This window comes from Aethalodelphis obliquidens, unplaced genomic scaffold (genome assembly GCF_003676395.1).
Source record: "Aethalodelphis obliquidens isolate GAN/ISIS:26980383/991018 unplaced genomic scaffold, ASM367639v1 scaffold110, whole genome shotgun sequence".
NCBI classification, from domain to species: domain Eukaryota; kingdom Metazoa; phylum Chordata; class Mammalia; order Artiodactyla; family Delphinidae; genus Aethalodelphis; species Aethalodelphis obliquidens.
The window spans coordinates 297,200-322,686 of record NW_020838054.1 but is presented as its reverse complement, the minus strand read 5'-3'; positions in this window follow the sequence as shown (position 1 = coordinate 322,686).

The window sequence follows — 25,487 nt, the reverse complement described above, 5'->3', positions numbered from 1 at the left end:
TTGCTAGTTCATATTAGGGAGTACTGGGATCCCTCCACAAGCTCTGTTGTTTCAGGGATGTCTTCAGAGCCCACATTCAAAGGGGCATACACCTAGAGAGACATCCTCCTTTCATACTTCAGGGTTCAAGGATTTTTTTTAACCAGGGTTCTGACCTTAGCATAACAAACTAGCCCTGAATAAGCATAAAAATTCTCTGGAGCTCTGGAACTTCAGCTATTAACTCTTGAGTCTGTCTTTAGCTGTTTGCTCCTCCACTGTAGGAAAAGGCGCCTTTGTAAGCTATCAGAAAGTTTCTCTAACTCACACCCTTAGACCATAACTATTTCTTAACTACCCTCAGTAAATCCTTCTTGAGGATGGTGAGAACTAAAATATTTCCTGCCATATCAGTAAACAAAGGATGTCACAGTAATCAGCGATTGCAGCCACCACTAATGGTGAGCTGGTGAGCCCTGAGGGAACTCAGGAAGGAAACAAAGAATACCTGCCATCAACAGCCATCAGACTGCAGCCACTCCCTATGGTGAGCCCTGAGGAAACGCAGGATGAGAAAACACAGGATACTGGCCCCAGAGGGCTGAGGTGCATATCAAAGGAATGATTTCAGTGAGCCCAGACTCTTGCATCTTCCCATACACAGAAAAGTGCTAAATTTCTTAACTTGAGACGTCTAGTTTTCTTTCATTAACAGTAATCTTTTGATGTTCCAACTACCTGGTCTTTTGTTGCAAAAACTCCTATATATCCTGGCTCCCCCTGCCCCCTTGCCTCTTCAGAACAGTTTCTCAGCATTATCTGAGATGCTGCACCCCAGGCTTAAGTCCTCTGATTTGTCCACCAAATAAAACATAACTCTCAACTGTTAGGTTGTGAATTTTTTTTTCAGTCGACAGTGGCAATACAATTTAATGATACATAGTCAATTGTACTGTTCTTGTAGGCATTGCACCGCCACACACACACACACACACACACACACACCCCTACCAAATCCTTCAAGTGCCTGAATCTTCACTCTAGCTAGTGCATTCCTCTCTACCGGTACATTCTCTGAGGTCATCATTGATGAAATCTTCAGTCACCAGGCTATCATGTGGTGCTAAGGCTTATCCTTACCTCATGTTTCACCCAGGAAGGCAGTGATCTTGCCAGCCAGGCAATGAGTGAGCCAGGCTCAAAACTCATCTTACCATCTTTTTTCTCAGACCACTCCTGCCCCCTGTCCCATGTCAATCTGGGTTCTCTGAGAAGTAGATGTAGAGATGAGATTAAACATGCAAGAGATATATTGATAAAGGGGGAAGGGGCAGAATAAATAGGAAAAGCCTTTAGACTGACACAATTTTCTGACCGCAACATAGTACTGAGAAATTCTCAACCTGAACAATGAGAAGACTCCAGGCAAAGGTTGCTCATTAGAGGAGGCCCACATCTGACAAAGATGCCCTGGCTCTGGGACCCCTGTTGTTATCGGTCCTTAACTGGAGGAGTCCCTGGGGGAAGTATAGCCTTGAAGAAAGTACCATGGTGAATCCAAAGACAGCAGTTAGAGGCTGTCGGCTACTCTGAGCCCTGCAGCAAGTTCTCTTGAAGGGAGATCTGAGCAGCACACCTCTGTGATGGCCACACCTGGAAAATGCTTTGTACTGTTTCCCAGGAAGCTTCCTGCTGCCTCACAAATGGAACTATTTTAAGTTTCTCCTCCAAGCAGGAAAGCCTCCTCCTTTAGAATGAGGCTTTAAAATGTTAGTCTTTTTTTTTTTTTTTTTTTGCTGTACGCAGGCCTCTCACTGTTGTGGCCTCTCCCGTTGCGGAGCACAGGCTCCGGACGCGCAGGCTCAGCGGCCATGGCTCACGGGCCCAGCCGCTCCGCGGCATGTGGGATCTTCCCGGACCGGGGCACGAACCCGTGTCCCCTGCATCGGCAGGCGGACTCTCAACCACTGCGCCACGAGGGAAGCCCTAAAATGTTACTCTTAAAGAGAGAAATCAGTTACTACATAAACCACAACTCAGAGCGTTCAGGTGAGATAGCAGAAAATTGCTGAGTCACTCCTTGGGGTCATGGGCTAAGGCCAGGAACACTGTCATCGCTAAATGGGACAAGGTAAGCAATGGCCATCCCAGGGGAAATCAGCCCACATCACAAGGAGCAAGACTAATTTAGAAAGCCGAACGCAAGATAAAGACCATGTCAGAATCATTCTCTTAGCAATAAGCTTTGAAGATTATCATCTGAGCTCTCTACAGAGCTATGAGACACTGCCCCCCGAAAAGCCCAGCCTGGGCACTGGCAGGATACTGAGCGACCACAATTGGCTAGGGTGAAGAGCTCAGGGATACAGACATAAAGCAATTACTGACTTTTTTTTCATAATGGCCATGTTTTTTGCAACTTTACCATGCACTAAGTAGATGGCCTCTGTCAATGTGTTATATTCACCCACAAACCCCTACAGAGGTGATGGACAGAGAAGGCAAACCAATCTTGGGGCTTCCATCTAAGGACAGGTCTTTGATTCATTCACTCAGCAGATACTTAACAAACAAAATATTTGCTACACCCTGTGCTAGGCACTTGGGATACACAGCACTGCCCCCGAGGAGATCGATAGACTGGTTCTATCGTAATGTGTCGGTGTGACTAGCTCTCAGAATGCCTCGAAGTCACATTGCTAACAGTAAAATCTTCTGTTTTGGTTTTGGTGAGGATCAAATGAGACATGAAAATATTTGGAAACTAGAAAGTTCTCTACACATTTGAGGAGTAAATATTATTTATATGACAACTCTTTTCCGATGGCTTTCTGATTCTTCCACAGAGCTCTGGAACATAGCTGGTCCAACTATTTGAATGGCTCTAACATGGGTAAAGTTTCTCTCATTAGTGAAAATATTTTCAACAGATTGACCATTGCTGAATTATCAATTCTGTACATGTTTTAGACTTCTATTTTACTTTTCAACACTTTGGGGGATATAGACTATAATGTTTATAAGTCTTGACTAATTCAGACAGAAGGACAAATTGAAAACCTGAATGTTTTCCTTCGACTGGTTGCTCTGAGAAAGCTAATTCTAATAAAACTCCACTAATAACACTCAAAATTAATAATTGGGTTAAATTTCTGGCTGTGAAATGTGAACAAAATTAGTATTACTAAATTACAAATATATAGTTAATTATTTAATTTTAATTAAATTATTTTAAATTTATTTTTATTAAATATATTTTTTAATTTAGTATAACTACTCTTCTTCACATTTCATAGCCAGAAAATGAACCCAAACATTTTTATGTTATAGTTTACATTTATATATGTGTAAAATGCCATGAGAGCAGTGTAGTCAGGGTACAGGAGATTAAAACAAAGTCACAGTAAACCCTCTAGCCAGATTTTCAAGGAATGGACATATCAATTCTTGAGGATGAGCCTAATCTAAGATTTGATAGTTTTATAGGACAAAATGCTGTAATATGAATTTCACTGAAATGAAATATGGAGGGTTGCAATATTTACTGGCTCCATATTTTCTCCTGGGGAATATTTGGGAAGGAAATAACCCTTTTAAGAACAAGAAATAAGTATAATACTAATAAGGACCTACTGTATAGCACAGGGAACTCTACTCAATACTCTGTAACTGCCTATATGGGAAAAGAATCTAAAAAAGAGTGGATATATGTATAACTGATTCACTTTGCTGTACACCTGAAACTAACACAACATTATAAATCAACTATACTCCAATAAAAATTTTAAAAAATTAAAAAAATAAAAACTCCTGTTTAAACATATAGTAAAAATTCAAAACCTGATGTAAACATAAGAATGAAGTTTCATTATTTACTTCTTGCTTGCTTTCAATGAGTCCACATGATTAAATGAGTGGAAAGGCAAAAAAAGAAGAAAGAAAAAAAATAAGTATAATATGGTAACACAGAAATAGGGATTCTGACTGTTAAAAGAGTACCCTCATTCATTGACACTACCCACTTTGGCAAAATAGGTGTGAAACATTCCCTTAGATTATGGGATTATTTAGCTCTCATTGTGCCTGCTAGAGGTCCCACTTCTAATTTATACAGTCAGTTATCTTTGTCACAGCAAGAGGTCTTACAGATGAGCAAGCAGCTTTGGCAAAAAGTCTAAGGTACTGAGGCTGAGGGGGGGCCAATGGGAATTAAGTTGGCTGGAGGCCTGGGTACCTCAAGGGCATCTCACGCGAAATCAGTTAATTTTCAGTACTTATATAGATGTTAGTAACTTCCTGCCTCTATTTCTAAATGGGATAGGGAAATCTTGGCTGCCTGTGAACTTGTCATAGCAACAAAGAACAATTTCATTCATCTCACCCAGGAGTAGCTTCTGGTGTGTATGTGTACAGAGTGATAGAAGCTCATTCAAGTGAATATTGGTTTGGGAGCTTTGGGGATTATGAAAAGAGGGCACAGCTGTGATTCTTCAGTGGCTAGGTGAATGAAGGCAGCCATCTAAGAGGGTTGAGGACCCCGCCGGAATGGAAGCAGTAGCAGTAGTGGCAAGAAAGATAAAGCTTAAGACCCTGGGAACCAATACACACAAGCTTCCCTCTGGCTCTTTACTGTTAAGTAGATTTCCATTGGAGGCCATCCAGAAAGGATTCCAACCTCTTATACAGCCCCTCACTGTGGGGAAAAAAACTAATGGTGGGGAGGGGGACTGGGGGAAAGCTGTGAAAACACCAGACAAGGAGTCAAGAGAACAGAAGTGAAATTCTGCTTCCCTTAGAGAGCTTTGGCCAGTTCACTCCACCTCACTTCGCTCGATTTTTCCTCATAGATTACAGTAGTTAATAGAGTGGAGTCTGAAGCCAGATTCCACCAGTTCACACTCCAGCCTTGACACTTGTCAGTTGTGCATCTTATAGCTAATAGTTAGCATCTTTTGTAAAACGTGGATAATAACAATAATGTCTCAATTTGTACTCCCAGAGTTGTTAGGAGGATTCAATAAGTGCCTATAAAGTAGTGAGTGCTACAAAAGCATTTGTTGAATCATGTAACGTTGGGGACATTTGCCAGGAGAGATCATCTAGAATTTTCTGTTCTCTCATCATGAGACATAGCCAGGGATGGTAAAAGTGGCAAAACCCTTAATATTATAAAAACAGAGCACAAAAGAGCTGTCTGCATGGGGGGAGGAGAAAGATCACGGTGAAATCGTTTTCAAGATAGTAGGTGGAAGGGACTCCCCTGGTGGTCCAGCAGTTAACTTTGCGCTCCCAATGCAGGGGGCCCAGGTTCGATCCCTGGTCAGGGAACTAGGTCCCGCATGCATGCCACAACAAAAGATCCCACATGCTGCAGCTAAAGAGTATACATGCTGCAATGAAGATCCTGCATGCTGCAACTAAGACCCAGCACAGCCAAATAAATAAATATTTTTTTAAAAAGATAGTAGATGGAAGATATTTTGCAGGGTATTTTAGAAGAGACTGACATATTTTACAGTCTATGCAATTCTCTGAAAGCACGGACATGAACACTGTGAGCAATTCAGAGAATTCTCAGCAATAATTATTAACAGCCACGATACCAAGATGCAACCATTTCTTTGTGAGATGGAATACATGTATTGCAGAGGGTTACTTAATTCAAAATTATTTCCAGACACAAAAATTCTGCCCAAGTTATGCAGTCAATAACCATGTGGGGTTCTATTTTCACAATATAGGTACAATTGGTCACAATTTCTTATTTACTTGATTTGAGGCCGTATATTTTAAAGTTTCTGAAACCTAAAATTTAATATGATAGTTCGTCTTTTCTAAGGATCCAGTATTAAATCATCTTACAATTTTAAAATATTACAACTGATGGCACCTTGAAATAGGTACACCATGGGAGGGTCAGACTATCAGAATCTCTCATTCACCAGCAGTTCTGTGTTGCAGAAGTTCTATTTCTGGCTGGTGCTGCTGAAAGGATTGGGGCTCCCTTCACCTAACTAGCCTCCATTTACATAGAAGCTTTACCCAAGGTGAGGTAGGCCAAGTGTACTTGGACCCAATAGTCCCAGCTCCATCTTGCTCATAGGGTGAAGGTTCCATGCCAGAAGGGCAAGGTGAAAAGACAAGGGGCTAACCATCACAGCCCAGTTCCCCCATTCAAAGACCAAGAGGGCATTCCAGGAGAAGCAAGCCATTGTCCTTGCCCCCATCTCTGGTGCAGTGGCACAGAGGCCCTGCTCATGCGGAGAAGAAGGACATAAGAACAGAGATATCCATAGCTCTTCCTAAGCAAACTGATTTTGTTTGGAATAGAATATAGGAAAGTTCATAGATTAGGGAATTATGAAAAACAATGGAGATCTAGGCGGTGACCAACAAATGAAAAGGTAGATCACCTAGAATTTTAAAGGAGAACAAGAGAAAAAGAAACTAAGAAGACCCCTTCTGGAGTTAGAGAAAGGATCAAAGACTGGAAACATCCTGCCCCTCAAGGAGGGCCAATTTTATGATTTTTTCCAGCTATATTGAGATATAATTGATATATAGCATTGTGTAAGTTTAAGGTATACAACATCCTGATTTGGTATGCATATACATTGCAAAATGATTACCACAATAAGATTAGTTAACACATCCATTATCTCACAAAGTAACCATTTTTTGTGTGTCTGGTGAGAAAATTTAAGATCCACTCTCTTAGCAACTTTCAAGTATACAATATTGTTAACTGTAATCACCACACTGTACATTAAATCCCCAGAATTTATTCACCATGTAACTGAGAGTTTGCACCCTTTGACAAATATATCCCCATTTCCTCTAACCCCCAGCTCCTGGCAACCACCAATCTACTTTTTCTATGAGTTCAGCTTTTTTAGATTTCACATATAAGTGGATCATACAGTATTTGCTTTTCTCTGTTAGGCTTATTTCATTTAGCATAACACTCTCATGTTTTATTCATGTTACAGCAAACGTCAGGGTTTCCTTCTTTTATGACTGAATAACATTCCATTGCATACACACACACACACACACACACACACACACACACACACACAGAGAACATTTTCTTTATGCACCTATCCATTGACAGACACTTAGGTAGTTTCCATTTCTTGGCTATAATTAATGCTGCAATGAACATAGGACTGAAGATATCCCTTCAAGATACTGATTTCTTTTCCTTCCAATATATACCAAGAAGTGGGATTTCTGAATAATACAGTAGTTATATTTTTAATTTTTTGATGAAACTTCATACGCTTTTTTGTAGTAACTGTACCAATTTACATCCCTACGAGCAGTGGACAGTGATTTCTTCTCATCCTCAGCAGCACTTGTTATCTCTTGGCTTTTTGATGAAAATCAATCTAACAATTGTGAGGTGATATCTCATTGTGGTTTTGATTTACATTTCCCTGTGATTAGTGATGTTGAGTACATTTTTATATACCTGCTAGCTGTTAGTGTGTCTTGTTTGGAAAAATGTCTATTCAAGTCTTTGCCCATTTTAAAATCAGATTATTTGTCTCATTGTTATTGAATTGTATCCTCATATAATTAGGATATTAACCCCTTCTCAGATATGTGGCTTACAAATATTTTCTCCCATTCTGTATGTTGCCCTTTCAATTTGTTGATTATTTCCTTTGCTGTGTAGAAGCTTTTTATAGTTTGATGTAGTCCCACTTGTTTATTGCTTTTGTTGCTTGTGGTTTTGGTGTTATATCCAAAAAATCATTGCCAAGGCCAATGCCAAGGAGACTTTTCTTATGTTTTCTTCCAGGAGTTTTATGGTTTCAGGTCTTAATGTAAGTCTTTAATCCATTTAGAGTTAATTTTTCTGAGTTGTGTAAGATACAAGTCCAAATTCATTCTTCTCCATATGAATATAATTTCCCCACTGAGTATTCTTGGCTTGTCAAATACTAGTTGATGGTATATGTGTGGGTTTACTTCTGGACTCTTGATTCTCTTCGATTGGGCTCGGTGTCTGTTTTATGCCACTACCATACTGTTTTTATTACCATAGCTTTGTAATATAGTTTGAAACAGAAAGTGTAATGCCTTCAGCTGTGTTCTTCTTTCTCATGATTGTTTTGGCTACTGGGGGACTTTTGTGGTTCCAACAACTTTTAGGATTGATGTATTTATTTCTGTGAAAAATGTCATTGGAATTTTGATAGGGATTGCATTGAATCTATAGATGTCTTTGGGTAGTGTGGACATTTTATTAATAATAATATTTAATAATAATACTATTATTCTGATGTATGGGCATAGGATATTTTTCCATTTACTTGCCTCTTCATCAATTTCTTTCATCAACGTGTTATAACTTTAGGAGTACAGAGTTTTCACCTCCTTGGTTAAATTTATTCTTAAGTATTTTATTGTTAGATGCTCTTGTAAATGTGATTTTCCTTATTTCTCTTTCAGATAGTTCTTTGTTAGTGTATAGAAATGGAACTGACTTCTGTATGTTGATTTTGTATCCTGTAACTTTACTGGATTCATTTATTAGTTCTAATAGTTTCTTGGTGAAGTTTTAAGGGTTTTCTGTATGTAAGATTATGTCATCTGTAAACAAAGACAGTTTTAATTCTTCCTTTCTGATTTGGAAACTATATTTCTTTGTCTTCCCTAATTGATAATGAATGTAAGTGAAAACAATATACCTAATTAAAAGGATGCAGCTAAAGCAGTGTTTAAAGAGAAATTTAAATCTGCAAATGCCTATCTTAAAAAACAAGAAAAATCTCAAATCAATACCTTAAATTTCCACATTAGGAAACTAGAAAAATAAGAGCAAACTAAATACAATTCAATCAGAAGTAAGGAAATAATACAGATTACAATGGAAATTAAGTAGATAATAGAAAAACAACAGAGAAAAATCAATGAAACCTAAAGTTGATTCTTTGAAAAGATCAACAAATTGACAAAACTTTAGCTAGATTAACAAAGCAGGGCTTTCCTGGTGGTGCAGTGGTTAAGAATCCACCTGCCAGTGCAGGGGACACAGGTTCGAGCCTTGGTCCAGGAAGATCCCGCATGCCGTGGAGCAACTAAGCCTGTGTGCCATAACTACTGAGCCTGTGCTCTAGAGCCCACGAGCCACAACTACTGAACCTGTGTGCCACAACTACTGAAGCCCACACAACTAGAGCCCATATTCCGCAATAAGAGAAGCCACCGCAATGAGAAGCCCGTGCACCGTAATGAAGAGTAGCCCCCGCTCACCCCAACTAAAGCCCACACGCAGCAACAAAGACCCAATGCAACCACAAAAAAAACTAGAAGATTCAACATACTAAAATCAGGAATAAAAGAGGAGACACCACTATAGAACTTACAGAAATAAAAAAGAATTATAAGGGAATATAATGAACTACCATATGCCTACAAGTTAGATAGATGAAGTAGACAAATTCCCTGAAAGATACAAATGACCAAAACATATATAAGAAGAAATTGAAATCTGAATATGACAAGTAAAGAAATTGGATGCATAATTTCAAATCTTCCCACAAAGAAAAACACAGGCCCAGACGCCTCTACTGGTAATTTCTACCGAACATTTAAAGAAGAATTAATACCAATTCTTCACAACTTTTCCAAAAAATAGAAGAGATGGAATACTTCCCAACTCATTCTATGTAGCAGGGTATTACCCTGATACCAAAACCAGATGAAGACATCGCAAGAAAAAAAATACTAACATTTATCTCTTACAAGTATAGATGTAAAAATTTTCAAAAAGAATTGTGGTAAATGAAATTCAGCAACGTATGAAAAAGATTATATACCACCACCAAGTGTTATTTATCGCAGAAAGGCAAGAACAGTTTACCATCTGAAAATCAATAACGTAATACAACATACCATCGAACAGAAGACAAAAATGACATGATTATCTCCCTGGATGCAGAAAAAGCACTGGACAATATCCAGCAATGTTTCATGATAAGCACGCTCAACTAACTACAAATACAAAGGAACTTCCTCTACTTGTTAAAACTAGCTATAAAAACACACAGCTAAAACTAACACACCACTGTAGAGCAATTATACCCCAATAAAGATGCTAAAAAAAAAATAGCTAGCATCATACTTGCTTTATAAGTGGATAAAAGATAGCCTCTGTATATTGGCCTTTTTGTTGTTCATAGCAGGCTAGGAAGCCCACTGGTACCAAACTCAAATTCTTACACATGCAATTGCTTTAAACATGGCCTTAAAAAGAAGATTTTTAGCCATTTAGAGCCTGTCTGCTTTGCATAGTCTGTAAAACTGCACCCAACATCTGCTGGCCATAGACAAAACAAACCCTGTGCCTAGAAAATACCCCAAATCACTGCTGCCCTTTGGAGCTCTCTGACGCAGACTCCCCACCATGCTGCTGAGCAACATCACCTAGACAAATAAGCTCCCTCCCCAGGCAGCCTCTCGCCAAGGAGCCCTTGCCCTCTTCCCCCTCTGGGTGGTGACCAAGTCCCCATCTCTGGATGGTCGCCTGCTCTAAGGAACTTCCCGTCTCATGTAATCCTGCCTCAACTTTGCCCAATAAAGCTTATTGTGCAATACTGTCACCTCGTCGTCACATTTTTTCCTTTGATAAGCCCTGAAATCTTTGAACTCACCATATCCTTATTGGTAAAAGATTGAATGCATTCTCCATAACATCAACCTCCTAAGAAAAGGATGTGTCTCTTGCCAATTGTATTAGTTTGCTTAGTCTCCCATAACAAAATAATATAAGACTGGGCAGCTTAAACCACTTAAACATTTTCTCACAGTTCTAGAAAATAGAAGTCTTAGATTAAGGAATCAGTAGGGTTGGTTTTTCTGAGGGCCATGGGGGAAAGATCTGTTCTAGACCTCTCTCCTTGGCTTGTGGATGGCCATCTTCTATGTCAACATAATCTTCTCTCTGTATCCAACTTTTCTCTTCTTGTAAAAAACATCAGTCATATTGGACTAGGGTCCACCCTAATGACCACATTTTAACTTAATTACCTCTGTAAAAATCCTGTCTCCAAATATGGTCACATTCTGAGGTACTGAGGTTTAGAATTTCAACATATGAATTTAAGGGGGTTGGACAAAATTCATCCATGACACCACTTCCATTCCGTATGTACTGGAAGCTCTAGCCAGGGCAATTAGATAAGAAAGAGAAATAAAAAGCACCCAAATTGAAAAGGAAGAGGTAAAATGTTCTCTATGTGTGACATTATCTTGTATACAGAAAATCCTAAGTAATATACAAAAAAAAATAAATAGAACTAATAACCTAGATCAGCAAGGTTGCAGGATATAAGATGAAAATATAAAAATCAATTCTATTTCTATAAACTAGCAATGAGCAACCTGAAAATGAAATAAAGAAATTCACTTACAGTATCATCAAATTCATTTATAATATCACCAAAATAATAAAATGTTTAGGAATAAATTTATCCAAACAAGTACAAGATTTCTACACTGAAAACTACAAAATATTGTTAAAAGAAATTAAAGATCAACTGAAGAAATGGAGTGACATCTATGTTCACAGATTAGAAGACAATATTGATAAAATAATGATAATCCTCAAATTAATCCACAGATTCAATGCAATCCCTATCAATATTCCAGCTGCCTTTTTTTCCCAAAAATTGATTAGCTGATTCCAATAGTCATATGCCAGCCCTTCCACAAGGAGCCCAGAATAGCTAAAACAGACTCTAAAAGGAAGAACAAATTTGGAGTGCTCACACCTCCTAATTCAAAACTTACTACATTGTGACAGTACCCAAGCAAGCGAGTGTGGCACTGGCATAAGGATAAACATTTAGATCAATGAATGGCATTGACTTGAGAGTCCAGAAATAATCCTTACACTTTTATTCAATTTATTTTTGACAATAGTCCCTAAACCATACAGTGGGGAAAGAGCAGTCTTAAAAAAAAAAAAGTAGGTAGGTTAACATAAAAATTGAAACTTCCATTTTCACTTGAAAAATTAGAAGTTATCACAGCACTGGATCTGGATTTTTTGCTTAAGGAAAAAATAAAGACAAGATAAGTAGACGTGGCTCTCTTTAAACAGTGTGCTCTCTCCATTTTGCCAGACTCCCACTCCATCCTGTCACTCATTTATTTGATCTGTCTGGTCCCTCTTCTGGGGAGTGGTTAAATGCTGAGGAATGTATTAAAATCCAAATTACAAAAGGCTATCTAAATAAGTTTCAATACTATCAAGGTGTGTTGTTACTTACAAAACTTCCTAATACAGGAGCTGGAAAAGTTCTTATTGGTTATATATCTATCTAGGACCTTTCTGCACCTAGCTTTCTAATTGTATAGTAGCTAGCCTGACTTCTGGTATTAAGTATAAGCCAGATGACCTCCACTTTTGATAAAGTTGTACCTGATATTTGAAAATAAGGATTGCTAGTAACTGTACTGATCATTTTTCAACCTTGAAAAATTTAGGAAATATCTATATATTTATTGAGCCAAATTTTCATCAGTTAGCAATAAATGCACATTTTTTCAGTAGGGAAAACCTGTTCACCAATATAGATATAGCATAACTAAAATATTTGCTGAGATTACATTAAAAAAATTACACTAACATTCACATGGTGATGACAGTCCATCTCCTTTACATTAAGTACAAACATTTTTTATTTAGAGAGAATAGCATTACACACTTTAGTAGAATAGAAATTACAGTGATTTACATTATATTGTGTGCCAGTTTTAAAAAATGCAATAAGATGATTTTAATAATTAATTACACAACAGGAACTAATTGCTTGTCACAGGGTGATATGTGGTGGGAGTGCTAGAAGGGAACAAAGTGAATACTGTATTACTGTCATAAACATTCACTCATTGCTCCTGCACTAAAACACACACACACACACACAATCATGAAAGAAAGGAAGGCATGTAAAAAGATTTTCAATGCAAACACGCAGGTAGTGACTTAAAAATCAAAAAATATTTCTTAGATAACAGTAACATCTGTATTATCTAGAAAACAAGTAATATTCAAAACCTGTATCTTATTACCATCCAAATGATATAATAACCATTAAATATACACTTGATATTTCACACTGTAAATTTCTTTTCTACATCACTAACTGCATGTTCCTACATATAACAAAACTACCAGTATGAGAAATTGACAATGGGTTCTCCCTGAAGTTTCTCTCAAAATAAACTTGGACAACATGAATCTAATAATTCCTGGGGAAAGTGCATTGCTTCTATGGAAGTATATGTGGGAATCAGTTTTAAAAAGCAAGTCACTAAAGTAATATTATTTCTTAAACTTAGCTTGCAATATCTTTTGCTTCCCGGAGAATTATAGGTATTGACATTCAAACAAGATGAATAAGCTAATAAGTTGTCTATCATGACCAAAAATCACAATCATGTAAAATAAAAATGGTGCAAAATATAAAATGAGTGTTCCTAGGAATAATTTTAGACATTGGAATCCAATGAGTTTATGAAGGAGACAAAACAAGGAACAATGGAGACAAATGTCAGCTAAAGAAGAAAATATACCAAAGACAATTACTGAGTTGAATTTACTTAATATATTTCTTCACCTTACTTCTGAATGTCCTCAAAACCTGGCAGGGGGCTTCCCTTGTGGTGCCGCGGTTAAGAATCCGCCTGCCAATGCAGGGGACATGGGTTCGAGCCCTAGGCCGGGAAGATCCCACATGCTGCAGAGCAGCTGGGCCCGTGCGTCACGGCTGCTGGGCCTGCACTCTGGAGCCGGCGAGGCACAACTACTAAAGCCCGAGCACCTAGAGCCCGTGCTCTGCAACGGGAGAAACCACCGCAATGAGAGGCTAGCACACCACAACGAGGAGGGGCCCCTGCTCACAACTGGAGAGGGGCCGCGCATCAGCGAAGACCCAATGCAGCCAAAAATAAATTAAAAAAAAAAAAAACCTGGCAGGAAGGGACCAATTCCTAAAATGTAATTCATGAATGAAAAATGACAATGTAAGGATTTGTTATTCAAAATAAGTAGCTCAAAAAAGAGTGATGTGAAGGATGATCCCCTGCTGTCTGAAAAAGAATACCTCAGGAATCCTTGGGTGAAGAGAAAATTAGAGGAACCAAAGTGATAAAATTATGGAACAGATTAGAGTATAAACTCTTGAGACAGGAAGAGTATAGGGATAATGGATTCTAGTACCCAGTATGAAACTGGCAATAAAAAAAAAAAACAAGTGGTGCAGAAAACGGGGGCTTTTGATATCTATATATCAGGGAGAATCTCACTCTTCTAAAAGTATAGCACTCAACAAGATTTTTACTGAAAATTTTTTGTCTCAGAAGACAAGCAGTTGGGTATCAGACTAATTTTTGTTTGTTTGTTTTGAGGTGAATTAACAGAAAAACATGAAAATTAGTATAAACAGTCAATTGTTTGGCTCAAATGACTACAAATGTAGTGAGGTAGGAGAGTCATCAGACATGATAAGAGCAGGATTCTGACTCTGTTTCTTGTTATTCTCTTGAGTAGCAAGCTGGAAGGGGGATGGCTATTGGACTTCCAGACCTCACCTATGCACATGATGGTGTCCAAAGGAAGAGAGCTCATCTCTTACACAAAGTTTCTCTTGAGTGGGGGGAAAACTTTCCTAGAATTGCCCCCCTGCAAGCCAGCCCACCACCAAAACAATAAACTTCCCTTTGCATCTTATGGGTTAAAATTTGGTCACGTACAAATTCTCTATGGCTGGGGGCATTCTACGTGCTGATTAACATATGCCTGATTTCTAAAGTAGCAAAGAAATGGGACTGCTTTATATTGATCAGGCCCACTTCTGGAGCTGGGGGTGGGATCATCTTCCTGTGAGGGACAAGGGTGGGATCAGCTTCCTGTGAAGCTGTATGCTCTGTAGTGACCTAAATGGGAAGGAAATCCAAAAAAGAGGGGATATATGTATAGGTATAGTTGATTCACTTTGCTGTAGAGTAGAAACTAACACAACATTGTAAAGCAACTATACTCCAATAAAAGTTGATTTAAAAAAAAGAACTATAATCCAGAGGAGGGATGGATATCTAAATGAATACCAGAATATTTAGAAAGGATGTAATAAAGAGTCTGACTCCATTTTTTCATGTTTGCTGACAGGTTTCAAGCTCCACCCCTCCTTCTTCTCCTCTTGTACCACAACTGGTCAAACACAGAAGAAAGCCTGTGTGCTACCTCTTTTACCATCAGCAGAAAGTTCAAACCTTTCAAGCCTGGTCCACTTGTGGGAATTCTCACCCCAGCGCCACCTCCTAACTATAATAAAAACAAAAGCCAGTTGCCCGTCATAGCTCTCTCAAGCCATTTTCTGACCTGTTTTGGAACCACCCAGCTCCCCCCAGAAAGCCTCATTATGTCATTAGTTAAATCTCTTCGTATCCTCTCGGTGCCTATTGGCATTATTAGCCTTGACATTGCAAAGAATGCTGGGTGGGGATTCATGCCTCCACCGCAGGGTGATTGCAACAAAGGGCGTAGTAGATGCTGAATAAACAATCAACCCTGTGCTACAATACACAACATAAAGAAGAAAATCACAACGCTTAATCTGGACCAGACAATTACAGTGATTTGAAGGATACCGAAAACTTCATCATTCTAAGGGTTTGTAATAATGAAGAAATGGAAATCTTGTATGGTCAACATTGACTTAAGACACTTGGAAAGGAAATTTCAAAAAGTTTGTGAATCAAGAAAGAAAAGAGTATCTCGTAATTTAATTACAACCCTATGACTAAAGTAAATCCAATTAGAAATGCAACATTAATGTTAGGTATCATGTTCTGTCTATCAGAGAGGCAAATACAAGTTTTGACACAAGTATTAGTAATGGTCTGGGGAACTAGGAACTCTGTTATATAATGGATGGGAATGATGTTTTAAAGCTACAATGTTTTAAAAGGTTAATTTGGAAATATCTATCAAACTTTTAAATACACATGCCCAAAATCTAACAGGGAATATTTTAAATTAAAAAAAAAAAGTGCTGTAAAGGAAAAACACTCCTGTGTGTTTCCTTTGCTCTCACACTATGCTATACTACACTTCACTTCTGACACCAAATGTGTGGGGATTTCCACACAGGCAGTTCAGCCACACCAGCTGGATATCCTACAATTTAACTCAATTCTTACACTATCTACCTGGAGGTAGTGTCAGATCCCACAGATTAAGGGTTCAGTCCTACAAGACTCCCTCCACCCTCACTTCAGAAGCCAATCACAAGTCTGGATTGTTACTCGTGCTTCCAATCAATGACTACGCATAACTCATAGGTCCCGATGACTTCTTCCTTAGGTTTGATTAATTTGCTAGAGGGACTCATGGAACTCAGGAAAACAGTTTACTTACTAGGTTACCAGTTTATCATAAACATATATAATTCAGGAACAGCCATATGGAAGAGAAGCAAAGGGCCAGGTATGGGAAGTGTGGCCACCCTCCCAGCACCTCCATGTGTTCGACAATCCAGAAGCTCCCCAAACCCCACGCTACTGAGATTTCATTAAGCTTCATCATGTAGGCATGATCAATTAACCACTTTTCCATCTTCTCTCTCCTCTCTGGAGGATGGCGGATGGGGCTGAAAATTCCAAGCTTTGAATCATGGCTTGATCTTTCTGTTGACCAGCACCCATCCAGGAGCCCATCAAGAGTCACTTCATTAGAATAAAGCATACTCCTATCACCCAGAAAATTCCAAGAGATTTAGGATCTCTGTATCAGGAACCAGGGTCAAAGACCAAATATTAGAACAAAAGATATTCCTAGTGCTCTTACTGGGAAATTAACAAGGGTTTGGGGAACTCTGTGCCAGGAACCAGGGGCAGAGATCAATATATATTTTCTATTATTTAAAAATTGCATATAATTTTTGAATCAGCAATAAAATTTCTAGGTATTTGTACTCTATATTAATATGTGTTCACTGTTGTATGCTCTCGGCAATATTGGTTGCGATAATGGAAAACTAGGAACATTTTAATTGTCCATCTATAGGAACCTGGTTAAATAATTTATGGTACAGCCATCTAAAGGAATATTGGACAGACAACAAAAAGGGAAATCTATATGTAATACTATGGAAATATAATCATCATGTATTTAAAGTAAAAAGGAAAGTTGTAAATGGATGTTTATAGTATGATACATTTATATTTTTTAATTTCTATTTTTATGCATGTTTTAAAGGTTATTTTCCATCTGCAGTTACTAAAAAATATTGGCTATATTCCCCGTGTTGTACAGTATATCCTTGAGCCTATGTTACACCCAAGTTTGTACTTCCCACTCCCTCACCCCTATAGTGCCCCTCTCCACTGGTAACCACTAATTTCTTCTTGATATCTGTGAGTCTGCTTCTTTTAGATATTTATATTAAAAAACTATTAAAATTGGTGAACTCTGGGGAGTGGGATTGTCAGAGCTGGGGTGAGAAGAGGGTCCTCAAATTTTTTCTTTTACAGAGACCTGTAATGTTTGAATTGCATATGGTCCTTTATACAGGTCTATATTCATTGAATTTGAAAACAGCTCATAATTTTGAGATTTTAAATTCAGAAATATGGTCAATGATGACAATGAAGAAGAAAACAAGAGAGGCAATGTAAAGAGAAGACTTTGTAAAAAGGATGAAGAAGGGAACACACACCGGGATGGATTCAATACAGCAATAACTCTGCAAAAGCTGGAGACTCCAGCGGGCTGCATGCAACCCACAACCCTCACGAACAAAAACAAAAACAAAACCCCAAACAAAACAAAAACCCTATAAAATCTAAAATGTCTGTCTTCTGCCTAAAAACAACCATTTACACAGATGCTTTCACTGGAGCGTCATCTCCATGCACTAGAAGTCCTTCCTTTCTGGAGCCACTCCCAGTTCAAAAGACTTTGTGAATAGTGTACTAAAAAAGGAAATGAAGCTCTAATAAGCTGGAGATGCTGGATAGTCAACCTCTAGCAATTCATAAAGGAACTCAGGTTTAACACATTCAAGCAATATTGATTGGGTGCAGTGTCAGAAGGGAGTTAGACTGAAAGTATAGCATTGCCAATTGCAGCAAAATGCAATACAAGTGTATGCCATACAGGTCCCCCAAATCAAGAACCCTATTGTTGCAAGTCACAGTCAGGTAGATGTTAAGCCAATTTAAAGGAGGATTTTCTAAGAAGCTTTTAACTGGTCACCTTGCCTCTGGCACTAACTTACTGCCATCCATCCTTTGTGAGGCAGCCAGAGTTATCTTTCTGAGACATAGATTCAGCCATGTCACTCTGCTTGAGGTAAAGCATGAGCTATAATATTACTAATTATCGATTTTAAAATATAATTAGCAAAGAACTGAAAGAGGGTAGAAAACTTCACACTTTGCTGTCCCTCTCCCAATAGCAGACTCTGTACTTAAGGTAGAATGGCTTTAAATGTAATTACTTCTACATGATTGCTTTTCTTTGTTCACTGTGTACCATAATTAGAATATCTACTTAGGTTTTGTCTATGGCTTTGTTTAGGGTCAGTTAACCATAAGAAAAGGGCATACACGGTGGGGTACATACTTACTTGGAATATCAACAATTGACATAGTAGGACATTTCAGAATTCTATTTAACTGTGTTGTCATCTTTCAGTAAGACCTGCCAACCCATCCCCTGTCCAGCACTGCCACTAAAATCTTATCATGAGAATAATGAAGTCAATGAGAGAAATTTGGGGGAAGTTACTAGAATTTGGAAATTATGACATATTTGGGAACACCTCCTTTCTCTGAATACAGGGTATAATCTGACTACCATGTGGCAGGAGACAAATTAACAATAAAAACTTAAAAATTTTTGCTTGTAAAATTACTTTTCCTGGGCTTCCCTGGTGGCGCAGTGGTTGGGAGTCCGCCTGCCAATGCAGTGGACACGGGTTCGTGCCCCGGTCCGGGAAGATCCCACATGCCGCGGAGTGGCTGGGCCCGTGAGCCATGGCCGCTGAGCCTGCGCGTCCGGAGCCTGTGCTCCGCAACAGGAGAGGCCACGGCAGTGAGAGGCCTGCGAACCTCAAAAAAAAAAAATTACTTTTCCTCTTAGGTTATACTAGTAATGAAAACATCCATGAATACATGAGAGATGAACTTTCATCTCATGATTCCCCTGACTTTGGGACTATGTCCAAAGTGTTTAACAGGGAATATACCAGGCTCTGTAGAATCTGGGCTCCTTAGCTTAGTCTGTCCAATTCTGAAACCCTGAACTCTAGGCCTCTACTTGCATTGTTTCCTCTGTGGGAAATACTGTCCAACCTTTGTGCCCACACCATCTACCTAGTCATTTTTAACAAATGAATCGTCTCCTCTTTTATTAAGTCTTTTATAATCCAACTTCTCCCTTTAGAGAAGAATTACACCCTGTATATGTGCTCTAAAACCTACAATACTTCCATGCACTTCTCTATCCATATTTGTTTCCCTCTATCAGACTCAAGTCATGGAGGGCAAAGACTTTGCCATTAGAATATTTTTTTTTCTCATTATTGCTTAGTATTGTGTAGGTGCTCAAAAATTTACCTGTTAAATGACAGTTTAAAGAACAAAATTATGGAGTAATATTTTTTCTTTTGTGGTAAGAATAATTGATATACCAGTGTGGTGAAATATTTGAACTGTATGTTCAATGAATACGTTATATATGTATATGTGTGTGTGTGTGTGTGTGTGTGTGTGTGTGTGTATAACAGAAATCAAGATGGAGAACATTTCCAGCATCCTGTAAATCTCTAGTGTTTCAACAAGTCAATACTCTCCCAAAGTTTACAACTAGTCTTCTGACCTCTAATCTAGGACCATAGATTAATTCTGCATTTTCCTGAAATTCACATAAATGGAATAATCAACATGTGTTCTTTTGCATCACACCTCTATCAGTCAGCATGTCAGGGAAATTCACCAATATCGTGTTTTAGTATGTAAGCAGTCATTTTGTTTGATTATATACCTAGGAAGGTATATAAAGCTTTAGTAGACACTGCCAAACATATTTCCAATGGGACTGAACCAATTTACACACTCACCAGCAGTATCTGAGTATTTAGTTGCTCTGCACCCTTGCTACAGTTGATATTGTGAAGTCCTTTTCATTTTAGCCCTTCAGGTGAGGGTTTGTTGGTATCTTGCGGCTTTAATTTGCAATTGTAGGATGACTAGTAATATTAAATACCTTTTCATATACTTATTGAACATTTAGATATTACCTTCTGCAAAGTGCCTGAGTTTTATCTCATTTCTTTTTCCAGCTTTATTGAGATATAACTGATATATAACATTGTGTAAGTTTAAAGTGTACACTATGATGCAGTCAAATGCTCTACCCCTGTATAGTATAATGATTTGATACATGTATATATTATGAAATGATTACCACAAAAAGATTAGTTAACAATCTTCACCTCACATAATTACCATTTTGTTGTTGTTGTTGTTGTTATGGTAATAACACTTAAAATATACTCTCTTAGGAACTTTCAAGTATACAATATAATATTGTTAACTATAGCTGCTATGATGTACATTACATCCCTAGAACTCATTCATCATATACGTGGAGGTTTGTACCCTTTGACTAACATCTCCCTACTTCCCCCACCCCCAGGCTCTAGCAATCACCAATCTACATTTAGTTTCTGTGAGTTTGTTTTTTTAGTTTCCACATATAAATGATATCACATAGTATTGATACTTGTATTTCTCTGACTTATTTCACTCAGCATAATGCCCTCAATGTTCATAAAGTTCATCCATGTTGTCACAATGGAAAGATCTACTTCTTTTTATGGCTGAATAATATTCCATAATGGGGTGGGTGTGGGTGTGGGTGTGTGGGGTGTATGATATTTTTTTACCCATTCATCAGTTGATAGACATTAAGGTTGATCCCATGTCTGGGCTATTGTGAATAATGGTGTAATAAACATGGGGTGCAGATATCACTAAGACATTGTGATTTCATTTCCTTCAAATAGATACTCAAAACTGGGATTGCTGGATCATATGGTAGTTCTATTTTTAGTTTTTTGAGGAAGTTCCGTACTGTTTTCCACAGTGGCTGCACCAATTTACATTTCCACCAACAGTGCACAAGGGTTCCCTTTTCTCCACATCCTCTCCAGCATTTATCTCCTGTCTTTTTGATAATAGCTATTCTAACAGTTATGAAATGATATCTCATTGTAGTTTTGATTTTATTTCCCTGATAACTACTTGTTATTCCTATGATGTACTTGTTAGCCATTTTTATGTTGTCTTTGAAAAAATGTCTATTCACATTATTTGCCCATTTTTAATATGATTTTTTTTTTGCTATTCAGTTGCATGAGTTCCTTTTACATTTTTGATATTAATTCCTTGTCAGATATATGGTTTACATATATCCCCTCCCAATCTGTAGGTTGTGTTTTCATTTTGTAGATTATTTCTTTTGCATGCAGTAACTTTTTACTTAGATGTAATGCCACCATTTTATTGAAATATATTTGACAAATGACACTGTGTAAATTTATGTTATATGATATGTTGGTTTAATACATTTATATACTGTAACATGATTGCCATTGTAGTGATAGTTAGCATCTCTATCATGTCACATAATTATTTCTTTTTTGTAGTTGGAATAATTAAGATCTAGATGCTTACCAAGTTTGATGATTATAGCACAATACTGTTGTCTATACTCACTATATTGGGCATTACATCTCCAGGACTTATCTATCTACTAGTTGCAAGTTTGTACCCTTAAACAATATATCTCCTATTCCCCCATCTCCAGCCCCTGGTAACCATCATTTTACTCTCTATTTTTATGATTTTGGCTTTTTTAGATTCTACACATAAGTGATATCATAACAGTATTTGATTTTTGGCACTTGTTGATTTTTGCTTTTGTTGTTTGTGCTTTTGGAATCATATCCAAATAATGCTTGCCAAGATCAATATAAAGTAACTTTTTCCCTACATTTTCTTCTACGAGTTTTATAGTTTTAGGTCTTATGTTTAAGTCCTTAATCCATTTTCTGTTAATATTAGTGAGTGATGTAAGATAGGTGTCCAATTTCATTCTTTTGAGAATGTCAATATTCAGTATTCTAAACACCATTTATTGAAGAGACTATCTTTTCCCCATTGTGTATTCTTGGCTCCCTTGTCAAACATTGGTTGACTGTATATGCATGGGTCTATTTCTGGGCTCTCAATTCTGTTCCATTGGTCTCTGTATCTGTTTTTATGCCAATGCCATATGGTTTTGATTAATATAGCTTTGTAACATGGTTTAAAATCAGGAAGTATGATGTCTCCAGCTTTGTTCTTTCTCAAGATTGCTATGACTATTATGAAGTGACTCCTTCATGCAGTGCCCTGAAAAGCTGGGGAAGCTGGTCATTCAACCTGCACCAGCTTTTCCAGTGAGGGGGAACACTTTCAAGTGAGGGAGTTATTTTTTGGTGCTGAGCAATGCTGGCCTGGGGGATGGAATCAAGCAAGGAAAATGAAACTGGTCTTCCTATCCTTTTCATGAGTTCTTCTCAGGTTTTTTGCTCTACTGTATTGCTGAAGCTTCTTAAGTGGACTCCTAAGCTCTCCCAGAGCTATTTTTATCCATGGACAACTAATTGTTGATCTTTGTTGGGGGACAGAGTCTGGACAGCCTACTTTGCCATCTTGGTAACATCCTATCACATTCATTTCTTTGTTTATGGTGGGTGTGGGTGGGTGTTTTTGGCTTCACATACTGTCTTTTTCTTACTGATTTGTAGGACCTTATTATATATAGTCTGGATACAAATCCTTGTTAGATATAGAAATTGAAAATATCTTTTCCACACTCTTTGCCTTGCCTGTTCACTCCCTTAATGTGCCTTTTGATAAAAAGGAGGTTTTAACTTTAATTAAATCCAATTTATCACCCATAGTTACTTTTATGCTATTAGTGGTGTCCTGTTACATAAATGTTTGTTTAACCAAGAGTCACAAAGATATTCTTCCATATTTTCTTCTAAATGTTTTGTTTTTACCTTTAACAGTTAGATCTATAATCAATCTTGTATTATGATGTGAGACAGGGGTCAAGATATGTTTCTTCACTATTCATATCTGATAGGACAAACACAATTTATTGAAAAATATATGTTTTCACAACAAATTATACTGATGCCATTGTTATATAACAGATAAGTATATATGTGTGGGTCTATTTCTGTATTCTTCATTCTTTTCTATTGGTCATTCTGTCTGACCTTGTGTCATTACCATACTCTATATAGTGCTATAATAGCTTTATAGTAAATTTTGGTACTTGACAGTGTAAATCCTCCTCTCTCTCTCTCTCTCTCTCTCTCTCTCTCTCTCTCTCTCTCTCTCTATATATATATATATATATATATATATATATATATATATATATATTTACTTATTTACTTATTTACTGGCTGTGTTGGGCCTTCATTGCTGTGCGCAGGCTTTCTCTAGTTGCGGCGAGCAGGAGCTAGTCTTCGTTGCAGTGTGTGGGCTTCTCATTGCAGTGACTTCTCTTGTTGCAGAGCACGGGTTCTAGGTGCATGGGCTTCAGTAGTTGTGGTTCACAGGCTCTAGAGCACAGGCTCAGTAGTTGTGGCACGTGGGTTTAGCTGCTCCGCAGCATGTAGAATCTTCCCGGACCAGGGCTTGAACCCATGTCCCCTTCATTGGCAGGAGGATTCTTAACCATTGCGCCACCAGGGAAGTTCCCAATTTTCTTTTTTTTTCAATGTTGTGTTGGCTCTTTTAAGCCCTGTGGCATTCCATGTAAATTTTAGAACTACCTTTATAATTTCTAAAAATCAATCTATAATCATAGAACCATTAATACTTGGGAAAGTGGAGGATTCCTGGGGCAGGAAAAATTCAAGATGATCCTAGAACACTGTGTAAGCCAGAAAATAAGGAAGTTCTCCAAAAAATGGGCACATGTCAAAAAGAAAAAGGAACTAATTTAAAGGAACTACCAAAGACCAAAGCTGGAACAGCTGAAGCAATAAAATAAATATAGTATTAGATTATAAGCCATAGAATAAAATTAATGTCTATGGGTCTCTGCTGATATACATAACTAATCAAATATGTAAATAAACTCAGGGAGAGGGGCAGCTCTTCCTTACAGAAGAATTACAGTTTATTATAATTAATAAATGTAAAAAAATTGAGGAAAGTACAAAGTAACCATTGGGCAAACATGAAAGCAAGAAATTTTTACAAGTAAAATCTACCAATAAATGGTAACACCAGTGGACAAAAGCTTGGGGAGAAACTGAATGTTAACATAGTCTCAAGGAATCTCTCCTCAGATATCTACCAATTACAAAGGGGAAAATTATAACTTTATAATGAAAAAAAATTGCAAGCAACAACTTAACTAAGAAATCAAGGTTAACACCACTAGCAATAAGACATATTGTGACCAGGTATCCCCAGATAAGATGCACTGAGAAGGACAAGAAATCACTTTGGTTGTATTGAATATTTATGGAACAAAACCAAAATGCATTACCTCAGTGTGAGCAAGGAAAGAAAAAAACACCAGAGAATCCCATACTGGGAGAAATTTTTAAAAATAACTGACTCATACTAATCAAAAGCATCAAGGTCATAGAAGACAACAAGGAAAATCTGATATACTGTCACAGATTGGAAAGGACAAAGGAGATACTAAATTAAACACATTGTGAGATGATAGATTGGAGCCTGGAACAGAAAAGGTATATTATTAGAAAGCTGGTAAATCCTACACATAAACCCAGTCAAAACTTTAATTTGAAAAAGATACATGCACCCCTATGTTCATAGCAACACTATTTACAATAGCCAAGACATGGAATCAACCTAAATGCCCATCAACAGATGAATGGATACAGAAGATGTGGTGTATACATACAATGGAATATTACTCAGCCATAAAAAAGAATGAAATAATGCCATTTGCAGCAACATGGATGGACCTAGAGATTATCATACTAAGCGAACTAAGTCAGAAAGAGAAAGACAAATATCATATGATACCAGTTATATGTGGAATCTAAAATACAACACAAATGAACATATCTACGAAACAGGAAAAGAATCACAAACATAGAGAACAAACGTGTGGTTGCCAGGGGGGAAAGTGGTGAGTGAGGGATGGACTGGGAGTTTGGGATTAGCAGATGCAAACTATTATATATAGGATGGATAAACAACAAAGTCCTATTGTATAACACAGGGAACTATATTCAATATCCTGTGATAAACCATAATGGAAAAGAATATGAAAAAGAATTTATATCTATATATCTGTGTGTGTGTGCACGTAACTAAATCACTTTGCTGTACAGCAGAAATTAACACATTATAAATCAACTATACTTCAATAAACT